Source organism: Bos javanicus, chromosome 8 (genome assembly GCF_032452875.1).
Source record: "Bos javanicus breed banteng chromosome 8, ARS-OSU_banteng_1.0, whole genome shotgun sequence".
NCBI classification, from domain to species: domain Eukaryota; kingdom Metazoa; phylum Chordata; class Mammalia; order Artiodactyla; family Bovidae; genus Bos; species Bos javanicus.
Genome location: NC_083875.1, coordinates 61,394,893 through 61,412,304, shown reverse-complemented (window position 1 = coordinate 61,412,304; position 17,412 = coordinate 61,394,893).

Sequence of the window (17,412 nt, the reverse complement as noted above, 5' to 3'; positions counted from 1 at the left end):
CTTGCCTCTGGTGCCAACTTTGGTGTTAACTGCTACATCAGAAGTCGGGTGAAGATCCTTGTCTGGGATGAAATTCCTAGGTCCCCTGGTGATGACAGTAAACATGGGCATGGCCTCCTCTCCTGGGCCCAGGACCCATTTGTTCTGAATCCACACCCAGCCTGTGGCCAGGAGATTAAGGGGTAAAGCCTATTTGTAAGCTGATTTTTAACAGCACCTGTCTTGGGGCCAAGGTCCAAACGCTCACAAAGAAATAAAAATTCCAATTACCCACCATATACACCTTGTCCCCTCCCAGTCTCCAAGCCAACTGTAAGTGGCTTCTTTAAAAATCAAGAGTTGGAGGCAGAATGCTTTTGGTCTGAGATGACCAGAAAGGTTGGTGGGAGGAGCCTTGTTCCCCCTATCCCCACCTCCTCTCCTATTTCCAGAACCACAGAAGTGATAAACAGGCTCATTCCAAGGCAAAGGAAATGCACAATCAATCCATGCCTTTCGGGCTGGGCTACAATTTAAGAAGAGGAGAAGAGAAGATAAATAAAAAGGCCTATTTTCTAGAGAGCCATTTAAGCCCAGAGAGAGGCTATAATAATGTGCACACCAGCTCTGCTTAAATTCGTCCCTGGCTCTCTCAAAATTGCCCTGAGATAATCAAAAAGAAGTGAAGAGGAACAACACAGACTCCAGCTCCAAAGAGGCTGTCGTAATTAGCACCCAACGCAGGCCCCACCGTCAGGAAAAGCTGTTGGTCACCGCGGGGACTCCTGCTGTCTTCCAGTGGCAGAGGAAGATGCTTTGGCTCGTCTTAACTCACCCTTAAGTTGGAAAGCATAGAACTGACACATCCACGACTGTATTTCTAAAATCATCCCTCAAAGAGATAAATGACTTCCTCCAGCCAGCGCTGTCCGACCCAGGCCTGGGAATAGATAAATTCATTTACCCGTGAGCTAAATCTCCATTTTTCTCCTGGCACCATCTGTAATCCCATCTTTTTCAATGCTTGAGACACTCGGTGTGATGAATGTGCCCCTGTCTTGGGGTGAGAGGCAAAGTCTTCACTAGGAGGATCAAGCAGGATCAATCTTAGGGCTAAGCCCACATGACAACCTGCTCTGGGGGCACCTGGGTGCAAGAAGCCACCACATAGATGGGTCCCCTGGAAGGAACTACACTTGTTTCCAAGTAGAAATGCTTTCCTTTCCATGCCAGGCCTGTCTGCCCAATCCAGGCAAGCTGAGGTCTGCCTCCAAGAATGGCAGGGCACTTCTGCATCTTCTACAGCAAGAGACAAGGGCTGGCTGGGATCAGAGGAAGGCAAGACAGCAGCCTGGCCCCTGCCAGACAGTTCAGTCCCTCAGCTCCTGCAAGAACTAAACTGATCCTGACAAAGATTGCTGGGAATTCCTCCTGGGGATTCTATCAAAGCAAGACTACTCGGTGTCCTCGCTGCCCTTCCAGGAACATGGGTCAGGGTCCCCCAAACCCCACAAGCCTGTTTTCTCATCCATAAAAAGGGGATCTTAATCCCTATCCTGCAATGATTCTCAGCAGCCCAGCATAGACACTGGTAAGAGGTAAGGGCCCTAATTACTCTGTCTTAACTAATCAGACTGATGCTGAAGCTGAAGCTCCAATACTTTGGCCACCTCTTGTGAAGAACTGACTCATTGGAAAAGACCCTGACGTTGGGAAAGATTGAGGGAAGGAGGAGAAGGGGCCACAGAGGATGATATGGTTGGGTGGCATCATCGACTCAATGAACATGAGTTTGAGCAAACTCCAGGAGATGGTAAAGGACAGGGAAGCCAAGCATCTGCAGTCCATGGGGTCCCAAAGAGTCGGACATGACTAAGCGACTGAACAACAACAACCAATCAGATCGCAGTAAGCACCTGGGCCAGTGTGCCTCCACCCCCACTACATGTTAGCATCACTAGGCATCCATAAAATAAATAATAGACAAAATGTGATGCCTGGTCCCTATCCTGGACCAGTTACATCCCATTTCTGCCAGTGAGTATTAATAAATATAAATAAGTATATATTTATAATATATTTATATATTTATAATAAATATGAATACTTAATATTTATTAGTATTTATTGGAGTCAGAATTTCTCAACATGCAGCCAAGCCTGAGCTTCTCAGGCTTGGTTTGCTCACGTGCCCGTTCTGTCCTCAGACCCCAGGGTCAGCTCCTAGTCAGGCTCTGAATGGTTAACACATGGTTGGTTCCGGGACTTCAGGGGCAACCCTGCCCAGAGCCTTTCCTAAGAGAGGCAAAGGGATGATGATGACACACTGGTTGTGACACATCAGAAGTGACACGGGCTTGACGCACAGACAGAGATGACAGCGAGGCAGATGTTCTCTGAGTCTGCATGGAGTGCTGGGCACTGTGCTGAGTGCTTGGCATGGATTGCGTCCCTCTTAATCCTCATCGTGACCTTTGAGTTGGCACCGTTAGGAAGGTGGTTTTACTGCCAAGGGCACTGAGGCTTAGAGGGGTCATTAGCCATCCAGGGTCACATGTCGCAGAAGAGGGTTTTGCCTCTGTCCCTGTTACTGGGACACATTCCTCACCTTGCTTCTCTGCACATCGGTTCCTAGTCTGTGGGTGGGGAGGAGGCCTGGGAACCCCATCCCCGAAGGTGGTGCCCGCCCCAGCAACAAGATAGCTCCAGTGCAGGGTGATTCAGGTTCAGTCCATCAGACACACCTGCGTAAGGGTGTGTGGCAGGTGAAGGTGGGGCCGGGGCTGTGCTTCTGCCCCTTTCTCAGGTGCAGCAGTGTTTGTAGGAGTCCCCGTATGCCAAGAAGCAGAGCTTGGGCATCATTACTTTTCTACTGTGGATGTAGCTGGCGGTTGCTCTGCATTCTCCATCTCCTGATCGTGGCAGAGGTGGGGGCTCCCCTGGAAGCCAGTCTGCAGTGTTGTCCTGAGAGTCTTTCCTGGAGATCTGGCCAAACATCTACTCTCACCCTTTGAGTAATACTGTAAGCACCTACTTCCCTGACTTAAATCCCTTTCTTCTTAAACAGCTGAAGTTACTTCTATTACATGCAACTAAATAAATCCTGATTCATACAGGTACACTCCCACCAACCTACCCAGCCTCAAGGTTGGGAGCCATATGAATAAGGGGGAGACAGCCCTGCCCTGAAACAGGGGCCAGAGATGGAGAACCTCTGCCTCCAGGGGCCACATGGGTGAAATATTTGCCTAATTTGAGCTTCAGTCTCCACCTCCCTAGAGAGAGGAGAGCAGCACAACCCACACCTATCAGGCTTTCAGTAAACACTCACTGGTCCTTCCAAAGCTTAATCTGGCCAAGGAGAGGGCAATTGGGGCCCCACAGTACTTGGTTTTCTCGACAGATGATTCTGCAGTGCAGTGGGGACACAGAGGAGGGACAGGTCCCCGAGGGATTGGGAGAGCCTCTGCAGAGGGAGTCAGTATTGATAGGCAGGGGGCAGGAGTTACAGATGGAAGGACTATTTAACAGAGACTCAAATGTGCAAGAACCTTAGAAGTTTGGGAAACAGTAAAGTATAGGGCAGAGGAGAGGAGAGCTGGGTGGGGGGCGGGGGGCAGGCAGAGTCCTCAGGAGGCAGGTTCATATCTTCTGCGGCCATGGGGGCACCAGGTAACCCTCCACACCTGCCACCATGCAGTCCATCTCCTTCCTCTTCACAACCTGATCTCCACAGCCAACCTGTGAGGCAGGAGGCACCTCATGTTTGTCCCATTTCATAGAAGAGGAAGCTAAGGCTCAGAGGCAGGAGGCTGATCCAAGTTTACCCGGTGAGTTCTCGGGGCTTTCTTCTGGCCATCCAGTCCGCTGTTTCCCAGCCCGCCCGCCCCGTCAGTCTGTGGGCCAGCTCGGGGTGGTGGGCCCGGACCTCACTGTGCAGCTCCTGCAGCTCTCTGGCTGGCAGAGGTCTGATGGGGGACCTGAGGAACAGTCCTGGACTTCTGGACAGAAAGCCAGGGCCACAAAGATAGAAAGGCCTGGAGCAAGGCAGCATAGGGCTCAGCCTGCTTCTAACCCCAAAGTCACATCAGTTTTCGTGGTTTTAAGGAAAAAAGATACAGAAGCTGATCCCAGTCTGACCCCAGCTCTGTCACTGACCCTGGGGAAGGCTCATCACCTAGGTAAGTCTCAGCTTGCTCGGCAGTAAAATGGGGATAATAAACCTTGCTTTGGTTACCGCCGTGGTCTTAGGTGAAACAAGTATGAGAAGGGATATAAAAGCCCTTGGTCACCCACAGGGCCTAGATGTCTGGAATTTTCACTTGAGGATTTGGGGGCTGGGGGCTCCTCCACACACGCACCCCAGGTGGGCACCTTTGTCTTTCCCCTTGTTTCCTGTCTCTGCTTGGTCCCCCCTGTTCCCTCAGCCCAGCCTATCTGGCATCTACCTGACATCTCCTCCCTGTCCTTGTCTCTGTCCTGGGGAAAAGGGAAGGCGGCAGTAGAGGGGTGGCCAAACACAGGAGGAAAGGCCCCAGCAGTGAATCTCATTCCTGGCCCCTGGACAGCAGAGCTGAACACCCCACGAGCTGAGTTTGGCCATGACCCCAGGCAGCCGAGGTGCTCACCCTTTTGTTTGGGCCATCTTAACACTGTACAGCGGCTGCTACCATCCCACCGCCAGCCCTGTGAGGAGTTCCATCCCATTAACTCCTCTAGTCACCATGGCAACACAGGCTCCTGACTCTCCCAAAGATAGGAGATAGGAGTGCTGTCTCGGAGGCCGGCCTGCACCCCCTCCCCAGATATGCAGGAGGGCCGGAGACCTCAACTCATTTCTAATCAGGACAGCCACATCGCCTGAGCTCCTACTGTGCACCCAGCACCTGCCTCTAGAAGCACCCCAACTCAAGACTGAGCCACCCCCCACCCAGCCACTGAGTGTGCTAGCAGATGACTTTCAAATAATCTCAGGTTTTCTCCATGACTGTGTACCTGCCTATTCTCCTCATAGCACTGAAATCCCATCATAACAGAGCTGATGCTGACACAGTAATAGTATGTAACAGCTGTACACTCTTTCTCGTTGACTCCCCAATGTAAACTCAAGTACACACAGTGCTTCTTCCCATTTTATAGAAGAAATTGAAGCTGAAAGGTTAAGTAACATGCCCGAGGTAACACTGCCATTAAGTGGGAGACAATAATTAAATTCAAAGCTGTTTTTAGTCTCACGGACTTAGAGAATGAACATATGGTTACTGGAGGAAAAGGTAGGGGGAAGGGATAGATTGGGAGTGTGGAACTGACGTGTACACACTGCTATATTTGAAACAGATAGGGACTTCCCCGGTGGTTAAGAATCTAGCTTGCAGTGCAGGTGATGTGAGTTCGATCCCTGGTGGGGGATCTAAGATCCCACGTGCCTCGGAGCAACTAACTCTGCACATCACAAGGGAAGATCCTGCATGACCTGAGTGCCACAACTAAACCTGACGCAGCCAAATAAATAAACATTTTTATAAAATAGATAACCAAGAAGGATCTGCTATTAAAAAAATTAAAATAAATAAATAAAATAAAAATTAATAAATAAATTCAAGGCTGTTTTTTACTTGGTATAGGAGACGCTTATGTAGTTCTTACAATATGCCAGGCCCTGTCCTGTGCTTTATGCATATTAAGTCTTTTAATTCTCATAATAACCCCCTGGGTAGATATTCTCAATAGCTCCACCTTACAGACAAGGATACCAAGGCAGAGAGAGGTTAAGGCACTTGCCCAGAGTCATACAGAAAGAGATGGAGCCTGGATTCAAGCCCAGGCAGTCTGGCTCCTGACTTTGTGTCCATAAGCACTATACAGATGGTCCCCAATTTATGAAGTTTTGACCTATACGTTATGCAATGGTGCAAAAGCTATAAAGATTCCATACAAACTTTAGTTTGACTTTTGATCTTTTTCCCAGGCTAGCGATATACGGTATGATTTTCTCTAATGGTGCCAGGCAGCCTCAGCTCCCAGTCAGCCACACAGTAACAAGAGTAAATTACTGATACACTTACAACCATTCTGTATTCAGAGAACCATTGTTTTTCACTTCCAGTGCAGTATTAAATAAATTACATGAGATATTTATTTAACATTTTATTATGAAATAGACTTTGTATTAGATAATTTTGCCCAACAATAGACTAATGTAAGTGTTCTGAACATCTTTAAGGTAGGCTAGGCTAAGCTATGGTGAAGGAAATGACAACCCACCCCAGCATTCTTGCCTGGGAAATTCCATGGACAGAGGAGCCTGGGGGGTTACAGTCCATGGGGTCGCAAAAGTTGGACATGACTGAGCAACTGAGCACAGGCTAAGCGATGATGTTCAGTAGGTTAGGTATATTAAATACATTTTTGACATAATGATATATTCAACTTATGATGGGTTTATCAGGATACAACCCCATTGTAAGTCAAGGAAGATCTGTACTACGCTTGACTATAATTCTAGGACTCCTCTCTCCTAAATTGCACCCCACCCCACCCTGAAGTCAAGCAAGTGACCACCTGACCACTCCAGGAGCTGTGCCTGACTTCTCTCAGTGAACTGGCCTCTCAAAGCAAGCAGCTGTGTAGTTAGAGGATTTCATCTCCCCAACCTTCCTGCAGCTTTCTTTTCCAATTTCCCTGGCTCTCAAAGTAATCTCACATTTCCACTCATTGCTCTGGGCTTTAAAAGGCTCCCATTTGGAACAACAGCTGGGAGTTGTCTTCCTTTCAAGAGAAGAGCCTTCCAGCACCCACACAAGGGAAGTCCCCCTGTCCTCCCACCCGCAGCCTGTCTCCAAAGACCATTAACACAGTCACTTAACAAGAGGCCAGCGCTAATAGAAAGGAAGAAAGAGGAGGAGCTTTGTTAGCCGTTTGAAGGGGAGAAGAAATCATAAAATCCATCAAACCTGTATTTGTCTCATTAAAAGTGTTTCTAATTTATAATGTCCTGGAATGCAGATGCCGCCCAGCTGTGCGGGCCTGGTCGTGCTGCCTGGCACACACCCCCACACTCTGGGCCCCCCTCTCCCACCTCGCTGGGACTGCCATCAATTTCTGCTCATCAGCGGCACTTACAGTAAATGGATTCATTTGTGGCAATGGGAGCTGAGAGACAAAGGTGACAATATAATTAAGGTTTTTAATTCTATGCCTGAACAGTTAAGTCCAGAACTCATGATAATTAGCCGGCTGTAATGAAAGATCTTTAATCGTTATTTTCCCTTTGTTTCCTATAATTATTCATTTTGGCCAACTACATTTGCCCTTTCATTTGAATCTGGCTGCACAGTTTTATGTCACTTCCATTATTCCTATAAAACTCCAAAGAAAATATGTTGCGGAGCTGGTCATTTACAAAGTCATGGCAAGTTGACCCGGGGAACTCATCTATGCACAGCCAATGACCAGGGGCCATGGCTACTTGCTGAAGGAAAGAAACCCAGGCTGGAGCCATCCACAGGCCTAGGAACATGGCTCCCTAAAAGCAAGAACTGCCACGAGAGGGAAAAACAATGGGCCCTGCACAGCTGAATTAGCCACAGGAGTTGGTTTCCAAGCTCGTTCATGGAACAAAGATTGTGATCACATAAGTTCCTGACTCTCAGATGCATGCATTGTTTTTGTTTCTTCTTTCACATTTTAGCATTTCTATTAGCAGGATGCATCTTACAATGGACACAAAAATGTAAAGTGTTAGTCACTTAGTCGTGTCTGACTCTGCGGTCCCATGGACTGTAGCTCCTCAGGCTCCTCTGTCCGTGGGATTTCCCAGGCAAGAATACTGGAGTGGGTAGCCATTCCCTTCTTCAAGGGATCTTCCTGACCCAGGGATTGAAACGGGGTCTTCTGCATTGTGGGCAGATTCTTTACCATCTGAGCCACCAGGAAAGCCCCTTACAATGGATGTGCATCAATAATGTCATGTCTACCTTTTGTATTTCCTGAAAAGTTTTCCATGAATTGACAGTTAATAGATGGGGAAACAATGGAAACAGTGACAGACTTTATTTTGGGGGGCTCCAAAAGCACTGCAGATCGTGACTGCAGCCTCCTTGGAAGAAAAGTCATGACCAACCTAGACAGCATATTAAAAAGCAGAGACATTTCTTTTCCAACACAGGTCCATCTAGTCAAAGCTATGGTTTCTCCAGTAGTCATGTATGGATGTGAGAGTTGGACTATAAAGAAAGCTGGGCGCTGAAGATTTGATGCTTTTGAACTGTGGTGTTGGAGAAGATTCCTGAGAGTCCCTTGGGACTGCAAGGAGATACAACCAGTCAGTCCTAAAGGAAATCAGTCCTAAATATGTATTGGAAGGACTGATGCTGAAGCTGAAACTGCAATACTTTGGCCACCTGACATGAATAACTGACTCATTTGAAAAGACCCTGATGCTGGGAAAGATTGAAGGCGGGAGGAGAAGGGGACGACAGAGGATGAGATGGTTGGAAGACATCACCGACTTGATGGACATGAGTTTAAGTAAGCTCTGGGAGTTGGTGATGGACAGGGAAGCCTGGTGTGCTGCAGTCCGTGGGGTCACAAGGAGTCAGACACGACTGAGCAACTGAACTGAACTGAACTTATATTCCTTAGAGTTGAGAAAACATAGTAAAAGCATCTTCCATACAACAACTATTTCCCAAGGACCTGCTAAGTTCCAGGCTGGGTGCTGGGAATGCGGTGGTAAGTAGAAACAGACCAGTCCCTACTGTCATTGTCTCCACAATCTGGAGGGTCATCATCAACTTAGCCTCCTGTCCAACCACAGCTGGACAGCTGAACGGGAAATTTTTCACTTGCTGCGAACTTTCTGGACCCTGTTTCAACTATGGGTCCAGGCAACCAGATTTCTGGTAGGCAAATGCCTCTTAAAGACTAGGACATCAAAGCAAGAGGCTGGGAGCTTACAACAACAGAAGGGAGAAATCGGGAATTCGAATTCTGCTCCACAGCTGTCCAGGACTGGAGAAGAACCCAGCTGGGAAAATTGGGTGGGAGGATTGTAATAGGAAAACAGGCTTCAGACAGGACATAAGGAATGCATGGGGAGGTGGGGGGCACATGAGCAGAAGGCTTGTGACACATTCTATGTCCTTTCTCTCCTCCCTCCACTCCTGATCTGAGTCCTAAAAGTTGCCCATCCAAGGCCACAGGTGAGTGTGTTCCTGGAGAGGACTGGGCCTGATCTGTGCCTCCCCTGATGTGGTGGTGCTCTTCAGCTTGAGGTTCTAAATGATGCTTTCAGTTACCTGTTACCAGGAAGAAGAAAACTAGGCCAGCTGATAAAGATCTTCCCGCTCCTCCCCAATTCATCTACACACAAAGTCAAAGTGATTGTTTTGGAAATTTATGGTCCTTTCTACCCTGTAAAAATCTCCAGTGGCTTCCCAGCATCCTTCAGAAACCATCTAAACTCCTAAAAACAGTCAAAGAGTCCTGCACGCCCTGCTCTGCCTTTAGCCCAGTCCTTCCCCTGCAGCCTGCAGCTCAGCCCTGGATGTGGCAAGTTCATTTTAGCCCCTGGGCCCCCTCTCATACTCTTTGTGCTGCCTGGGGACATCTCCAACTTCCAACTGCCATTTGCTTGCTGAATGGTTCATGCCAGAAGTCACCTTGGATGGCCTCAGGCACCAAGTACCAGGAAGCCCAAGGGAAGAGCTTGGTAAGTAGTAGATGTGGGATTAGTAGTAGATGTGGGATGTGGCACATCTTGCCCAATGTGCCTCTCATGGGGCACGAGGGTCTGAAGGCAGGCGCTGGTGTGGTTCTCCAATGCATTCCTTCAGCCTCCTTGCCAGAGCTCACTTACAACCTGCAGAATAAGCTTAAAACTGGCCCTGGCACAGTAGCGGTTTGGGAGGGACAAGCATGTTTATAAGTCAAGTGAGGCTCGGTACAACCCTACTGGCCCCCTGCACAGCCACTACCCAAGCTCCCACTGCCACCTGCAGTCTCCTCACTGGCCCCAGTCTCTCTCCAGACCTAGCTCCCTAAAACCTCACAGAGTCAGGACCCTAACTTAGAGAATCCAGGGTGCTGAGCCTGGCATCCAAGGCTCTAACCCTCTCCCACCCATCCCAGGCCAGCCCTGCCCTGAACTTTCTCTTCTAGCAGAAAGTGCCTCTCACTTGCCCCTCAAAGTGTCCTGCCTCCAGGCCTTCACTGACAATGTCCCCTCCACCAGACAAGCCTGTCTGCTCCTCATTTTATCTAGCCTGCCACCTGCCCTCAGCTGGGTCAGATGGCCTCTTTAAGCACCCATCTCCTCACAGTCCACACTGCTTTATCTTTATCTGCCCACCACACTCCACCTGTCTCCACAGAAGCAGGTTGGCTCATCCACCACTGTCCCTTAGTAATAGAATGCACTGTGGTGGGAATAAATGAATGGAAACTGGGAGAAGCTGGACAGTCCAGAGGCCGAGGTACCCCCACCCAGCCAGGCTCTTCAGCCCTTCAACAAACAACTCGTGAACCCCTTCTCTGTGCCAGGCCCAGGCCTGATGCTGAAACAGGAAGTAAGAACAACTCAGCCTCAAGTTGCTCACCAGTTTCCAAGGAGCTCATAGGGTACAACAGATACTAACAGAGGTTCTAATCCCACATCTACTACTTACCAACCGTGTGATCTTACACAAGTTTCCCACCCTCTCTATGCTTCATTTCTTTTTTTTTTTTTTAAACAACTGCTTTAAGAAATATTTATTTATTTATTTATTTTATTATTTATTTGGCTGTGCCAGGTCTTAGTTGCCCCACACAGGATCTTCAATCTTAGTTGCAGCATGCAGGATCTTTAGTCGTGGCACGCAAACTCTTAGTTGAGGGTATGTGGGATCTAGCTCCCTGACCAGGGATCGAACCCAAGCCCCTGGAGTCTTAGCCAGTGGACCATCACAGAAGTCCCTAGGCCTCGTTTCTTTATCTACAAAATGGAGACAATAATAACAGCTACCTCAAAGGGTGATTTGAAAAATAAATGAAGTCATGTGAAAAAGTGGTTGAATAGCGAATAGTGCCTGGCCCATTATACATGCAAGAATAATGTTAGTTCTCCCAGCTTGCTGCTGGTCCCTGCCCTTGGAGTGGTCCTCCTCAGCCCACACTCTTGTGCTCCTGGTCCCTCAGGGAGCCAGGGAGGCAGAGCCAAGACAGCACAGGCTGAGGAGTCACCCAGATGGGAATGCAAGACCCAGCTCCACCAACCAGCTGTGTGACTTTGAGAAAGATACGTGTGAAATGGACCATTTCCCCCAGAACCCAGCCGAGCATCCGTTTTCCCTTAGGACAAGTGGAGAGGAAAAGAATAACTGCTCTGCCTTCTCCACAGAGCCTTACAAGGATAGAACAAGAGCTTGGATGCAAAAGTCCTCTGTGGGCTGCAGGGAGATTATCTTAATCAGAGCACTGTATCCAGGGGGTCAGTTGGGTGGGCTGCACCAAGCTTGTGTGTGCATGAGGACATACACATTACACCAGAATCCCGGGACAGGAAGCCACTGGCAGAGGGAAGGCAGAGCACAGGGTGACAGACGCTTGACACCTTTACAAGCAGGGCTTCAGCAAGCTTTGGGGGTGCATCCTGGGGTGGCCCCATCCTCTGATCCCTGATGCTGATTTCTGGGACCCTTCTCCTCAGCACCTACCAAGATCACCATGACAGCAAGTGGTGTTCCTGAGGACTCACCCTGGCTGCAAGGCTGTTCCCGTGCCCTTGAATCTATTAAACTGAGCAAAGTGATTAATTATTTTACTGTCTTTATGGCATCAACTTTAACTTGCTTCACATCCAGATTTCCAATTACATAAGCCCAAGTCTTAAACTCAGGAGGACATGTATTATTGAACTATTTATAATCAGAGTTTTTCAGAGCAGAAAAAGCTCTGCCAGGCAAGAGCTACACAACCAAAATTAATGATTCAGAGACCAGAAGACAATCTTTCCATAATCAGAAGGGTGTGGGACACAGGCAGGAAAAGAACAGAGAGGTTGGATCTGAATCAAAGACAGCAAACCATTTCCCACTGAAGGGCACAGACTGCCCCCCGAAGGGAAGGGCAAATCAATTGGTGAGTGGGAGTCAAGGGGACCCATGCAAAATGCAATCAAATGTAGTTGGAGCTATTCTTTTTTTTCTTTAAAATACTTATACATTTTTAATTAAGATATAATTGACATATAACATTATGTTAGTTTCAAGTGTATAATAATGATTTGATATTTATATATACTGTGAAATAATGATCATCACAATAAGTCTAGTTAACATTCATCAACTCACATAGTTACAATTTTTTTTTCTTGTGATGAGAACTTTTAAGATCTACTCTCAGACTTTCCTTGTGGTCCACTGCTTAAGAATCCACCTGCTAATGGATTAATGCAGGGGACATGGATTTGATCCCTGGCCTGGGAAGATTTCACATGCCTTGGAACAAATAAGTCCATGTGCCATGATTACTGAGTCTGGGCTCTAGAGCCTGTGAGCTACAACTACTGAAGCCTGCCTGCCCTAGAGCCTGTATTCCACAACAGAAGCCACCGCAATGAAAAGCCTGTGCACCGCAGCTAGAGAAGGCCCTCATGCACAGCACCAAAGACCCAGTACAGCCAAAAATACATAAATAAATAAATTTTTTTTAATTTTATTTTATTTTTAAACTTTACATAATTGTATTAGTTTTGCCAAATATCAAAATGAATCCATCACAGGTATACATGTGTTCCCCATCCTGAACCCTCCTCCCTCCTCCCTCCCCATACCATCCCTCTGGGTCGTCCCAGTGCACTAGCCCCAAGCATCCAGTATCGTGCATTGAACCTGGACTGGCATCTCGTTTCATACATGATATTTTACATGTTTCAATGCCATTCTCCCAGATCTTCCCACCCTCTCCCTCTCCCACAGAGTCCATAAGATTGTTCCATACATCAGTGTCTCTTTTGCTGTCTCGTACACAGGGTTATTGTTATCATCTTTCTAAATTCCATATATATGCGTTAGTATACTGTATTGGTGTTTTTCCTTCTGGCTTACTTCACTCTGTATAATAGGCTCCAGTTTCATCCACCTCATTAGAACTGATTCAAATGAATTCGTTTTAATGGCTGAGTAATACTCCATTGTGTATATGTACCACAGCTTTCTTATCCATTCATCTGCTGATGGACATCTAGGTTGCTTCCATGTCCTGGCTATTATAAACAGTGCTGCGATGAACATTGGGGTACACGTGTCTCTTTCCCTTCTGGTTTCCTCAGTGTGTATGCCCAGCAGTGGGATTGCTGGATCATAAGGCAGTTCTATTTCCAGTTTTTTAAGGAATCTCCACACTGTTCTCCATAGTGGCTGTACTAGTTTGCATTCCCACCAACAGTGTAAGAGGGTTCCCTTTTCTCCACACCCTCTCCAACATTTATTATTTGTAGACTTTTGGATCGCAGCCATTCTGACTGGTGTGAAATGGTACCTCATAGTGGTGTTGATTTGCATTTCTCTGATAATGAGTGATGTTGAGCATCTTTTCATGTGTTTGTTAGCCATCTGTATGTCTTCTTTGGAGAAATGTCTATTTAGTTCTTTGGCCCATTTTTTGACTGGGTCATTTATTTTTCTGGAGTTGAGCTGTAGGAGTTGCTTGTATATTTTTGAGATTAGTTGTTTGTCAGTTGCTTCATTTGCTATTATTTTCTCCCATTCTGAAGGCTGTCTTTTCACCTTGCTGATAGTTTCCTTTGATGTGCAGAAGCTTTTAAGGTTAATTAGGTCCCATTTGTTTATTTTTGCTTTTATTTCCGATATTCTGGGAGGTGGGTCATAGAAGATCCACCAGAAAATAAATAAATTTTTAAAAAGATCTCAGAAGGTAAAGAATCTGCCTGCGATGTGGGAGACCTGGGCTTGACCCTGGGTTGGGAAGATCCTCTAGAGGAGGGCGTGGCAATCCACTCCAGTATTCTTGCCTGGACAAAAGCATCCAAAATGCAGTACTTGGATGCAACCTCAAAAACGACAGAATGATCTCTATTAATTTCCAAGGCAAACCATTCAATATCACGGTAATCCAAATCTGTGCCCTGACCAGTAATGCTGAAGAAGCTGAAGTTGACTGGTTCTATGAAGACCTACAAGACCTTCCAGAACTAACACCCAAAAAAGATGTCCTTTTCATTATAGGGGACTGGAATGCAAAAGTAGGAAGTCAAGAGATACCTGGAGCAACAGGCAAATTTGGCCTTGGAGTACAGAATGAAGCAGGGCAAAGGCTAACAGAGTTCTGCCAAGAGAACACACTGGTCATAACAAACACCCTCTTCCAACAACACAAGAGAAGATTCTACACATGGACATCACCAGATGGTCAACACCAAAATCAGACTGATTATATTTTTTGCAGCCAAAGGAAGAGAAGCTGTATACAGTCAGCAAAAACAAGACCAGGAGCTGACTGTGGCTCAGATCATGAACTCCTGATTGCCAAATTTGGACTTAAATTGAAGAAAGTAGGGAAACCACTAGACCATTCAGGTATGACCTAAATCAAATCCCTTACGATTATACAGTGGAAGTGAGAAACGGATGTAAGGGACTAGATCTGATAGAGTGCCTGATGAACTATGGATGGAGGTTCGTGACATTGTACAGGAGACAGGGATCAAGGCCTTCCCCCAAAAAAGAAATGCAAAAAACCAAAATGGCTGTCTGAGGAGACCTTACAAATAGCTGTGAAAGGAAGAGATGTGAAAAGCAAAGGAGAAAAGGAAAGATATACCCATTTGAATGCAGAGTTCCAAAGAATAGCAAGGAGAGATAAGAAAGCCTTCCTCAGTGATCAGTGCAAAGAAATAGAGGAAAACAATAGAATGGGAAAGACTAGAGATCTCTTCAAGAAAATTAGAGATACCAAGGGAACTTTTCATGCAAAGATGGGCTCGATAAAGGACAGAAATGGTATGGACCTAACAGAAGCAGAAGATATTAGGAAGAGGTGGCAAGAAAACACAGAAGAACTGTACAAAAAAGATCTTCATGACCCAGATAATCACGATAGTGTGATCACTGACCTAGAGCCAGACATCCTGGAATGTGAAGTCAAGTGGGCCTTAGGAAGCATCACTATGAACAAAGCCAGTGGAGATAATGAAATTCCAGTTGAGCTATTCCAAATCCTAAAAGATGATGCTGTGAAAATGCCGCACTCAATATGCCAGCAAATTTGGAAAACCCAGCAGTGGCCACAGGACTGGAAAAGGTCAGTTTTCATTCCAATCCCAAAGAAAGGCAATGCCAAAGAATGCTCAAACTACCGCACAATTGCACTCATCTCACACACCAGTAAAGTAATGCTCAAAATTCTCCAAGCCAGACTTCAACAATACATGAACTGTGAAATTCCAGAGGTTCAAGCTGGATTTCGAAAAGGCAGAGGAACCAGAGATCAAATTGCCAACATCTGCTGCATCATCAAAAAAGCAAGAGAGTTCCAGAAAAACATCTACTTCTGCTTTATTGACTATGCCAAAGCCTTTGACTGTGTGGATCACAATAAACTGTGGAAAATTTTGAAAGAGATGGGAATACCAGACCACCTGACCTGCCTCTTGAGAAATCTGTATGCAGGTCAGGAAGCAACAGTTAGAACTGGACATGGAACAACAGACTGGTTCAAATAGGGAAAGGAGTATGTCAAGGCTGTATATTGTCACCTTGCTTATTTAACTTATATGCAGAGTACATCATGAGAAACACTGGGCTGGAGGAAGCACAAGCTGGAATCAAGATTGCTGGGAGAGATATAAATAACCTCAGATATGCAGATGACACCACCCTTATGGCAGAAAGCAAAGAAGAACTAAAGAACCTCTTGATGAAAGTGAAAGGGGAGAGTGAAAAAGTTGGCTTAAAACTCAACATTCAGAAAACTAAGATCATGGCATCTGGTCCCATCACTTCATGGCAAATAATGAGGAAACAGTGGAAACAGTGGCAGACTTTATTTTGGGGGGCTCCAAAATCACTGCAGATGGTGACTGCAGCCATGAAATTAAAAGACACTTGCTCCTTGGAAGAAAAGCTATGACCAACCTAGACAGCATATTGAAAATCAGAGACATTACTTTACCATCAAAGGTCCATCTAGTCAAAGCTATGGTTTTTCCAGTAGTCATGTATGTATGTGATAGTTGGGCTATAAAGATAGCTGAGTGCCAAAGAATTGATGCCTTTGAACTGTGGTGTTAGAGAAGACTCTTGAAAGTCCCTTGGACAGCAAGGAGATCCAACCAGTCAATCCTAAAGGAAATCAATCCTGAATATTCGGAAGGACTCATGTTGAAGCTGAAACTCCAATCCTGTGGCCACCTCATACGAAGAACTGACTCATTTGAAAAGACCTTGATGCTGGGAAAGACTGAAGGTGGGAGGAGAAGGGGATGACACAGGATGAGATGGTTGGATGGCATCACTGACTCAATGGATGTGAGTTTGAGTAAACTCTGGGAGTTGGTGAGGACAGGGAGGCCTGGCGTGCTGCAGTCCATGGGTTCACAAAGAGTCAGACACAACTGAGTGACTGAACTGAACTGAACTGAACAGATTCTTGCCTGGAGAAACCCCATGGACAGAGGAGCCTGGCAAGCTATAGTTCATGGGGTCGCAAAGAATCAGACACGCCTGTGCAACTAAGCACAGCACAGTGTCTTAGCAATTTTTAAATATACAATAGAGTGTTATCAATGATAGTCACCATACTGTACATTACACCCTTAGAACTTCTTTCCTAACTGGAAGTCTGTGCATTTTAAATTCCTTCATCATTGCACCCACCCCTTCCTCTGGCAACCACCAGTCTAGTCTCTGTATCTACAACTTCATTTTCTGTTTTGCATTGTTTTCACATTCCATTTATCATATTTTTCTTTCTCTCCTGACTTGTTTGACTTAGTACCTTCAAGATCCATCCATATTGTCACAAATGGCAATGTCCTTCTTTATATAGGGCATATATATATATATATATATATATATATATATATATATATATATGTTTTTAGGGTGTTTTGAAGAAAATGGTGTGCCCTGGGTTATTTCAATCACACCAACGCTGGGTTTAAAATGGAGTCACATCACTACTGATAGTCAGTGCACCCACTCCACCTAAGAACTCCAAATATCTAGCAGCTTCCAGCACTGCCTTGATAAGTTCCGGAAAACCCATGTGCTTTTACCAGCAAGTCCCATCAGCTACCACTTCATCTCCTCCTTCAGCTCCTGCTAACTCATGGAAGGACACCCACCACTGCCTTGGGGCCACCTCTAAGCCACCTTCCACTGGGAGACACCATCTCCACTGTGGATGTGCCAGAACATCCTAGGTGGTCCA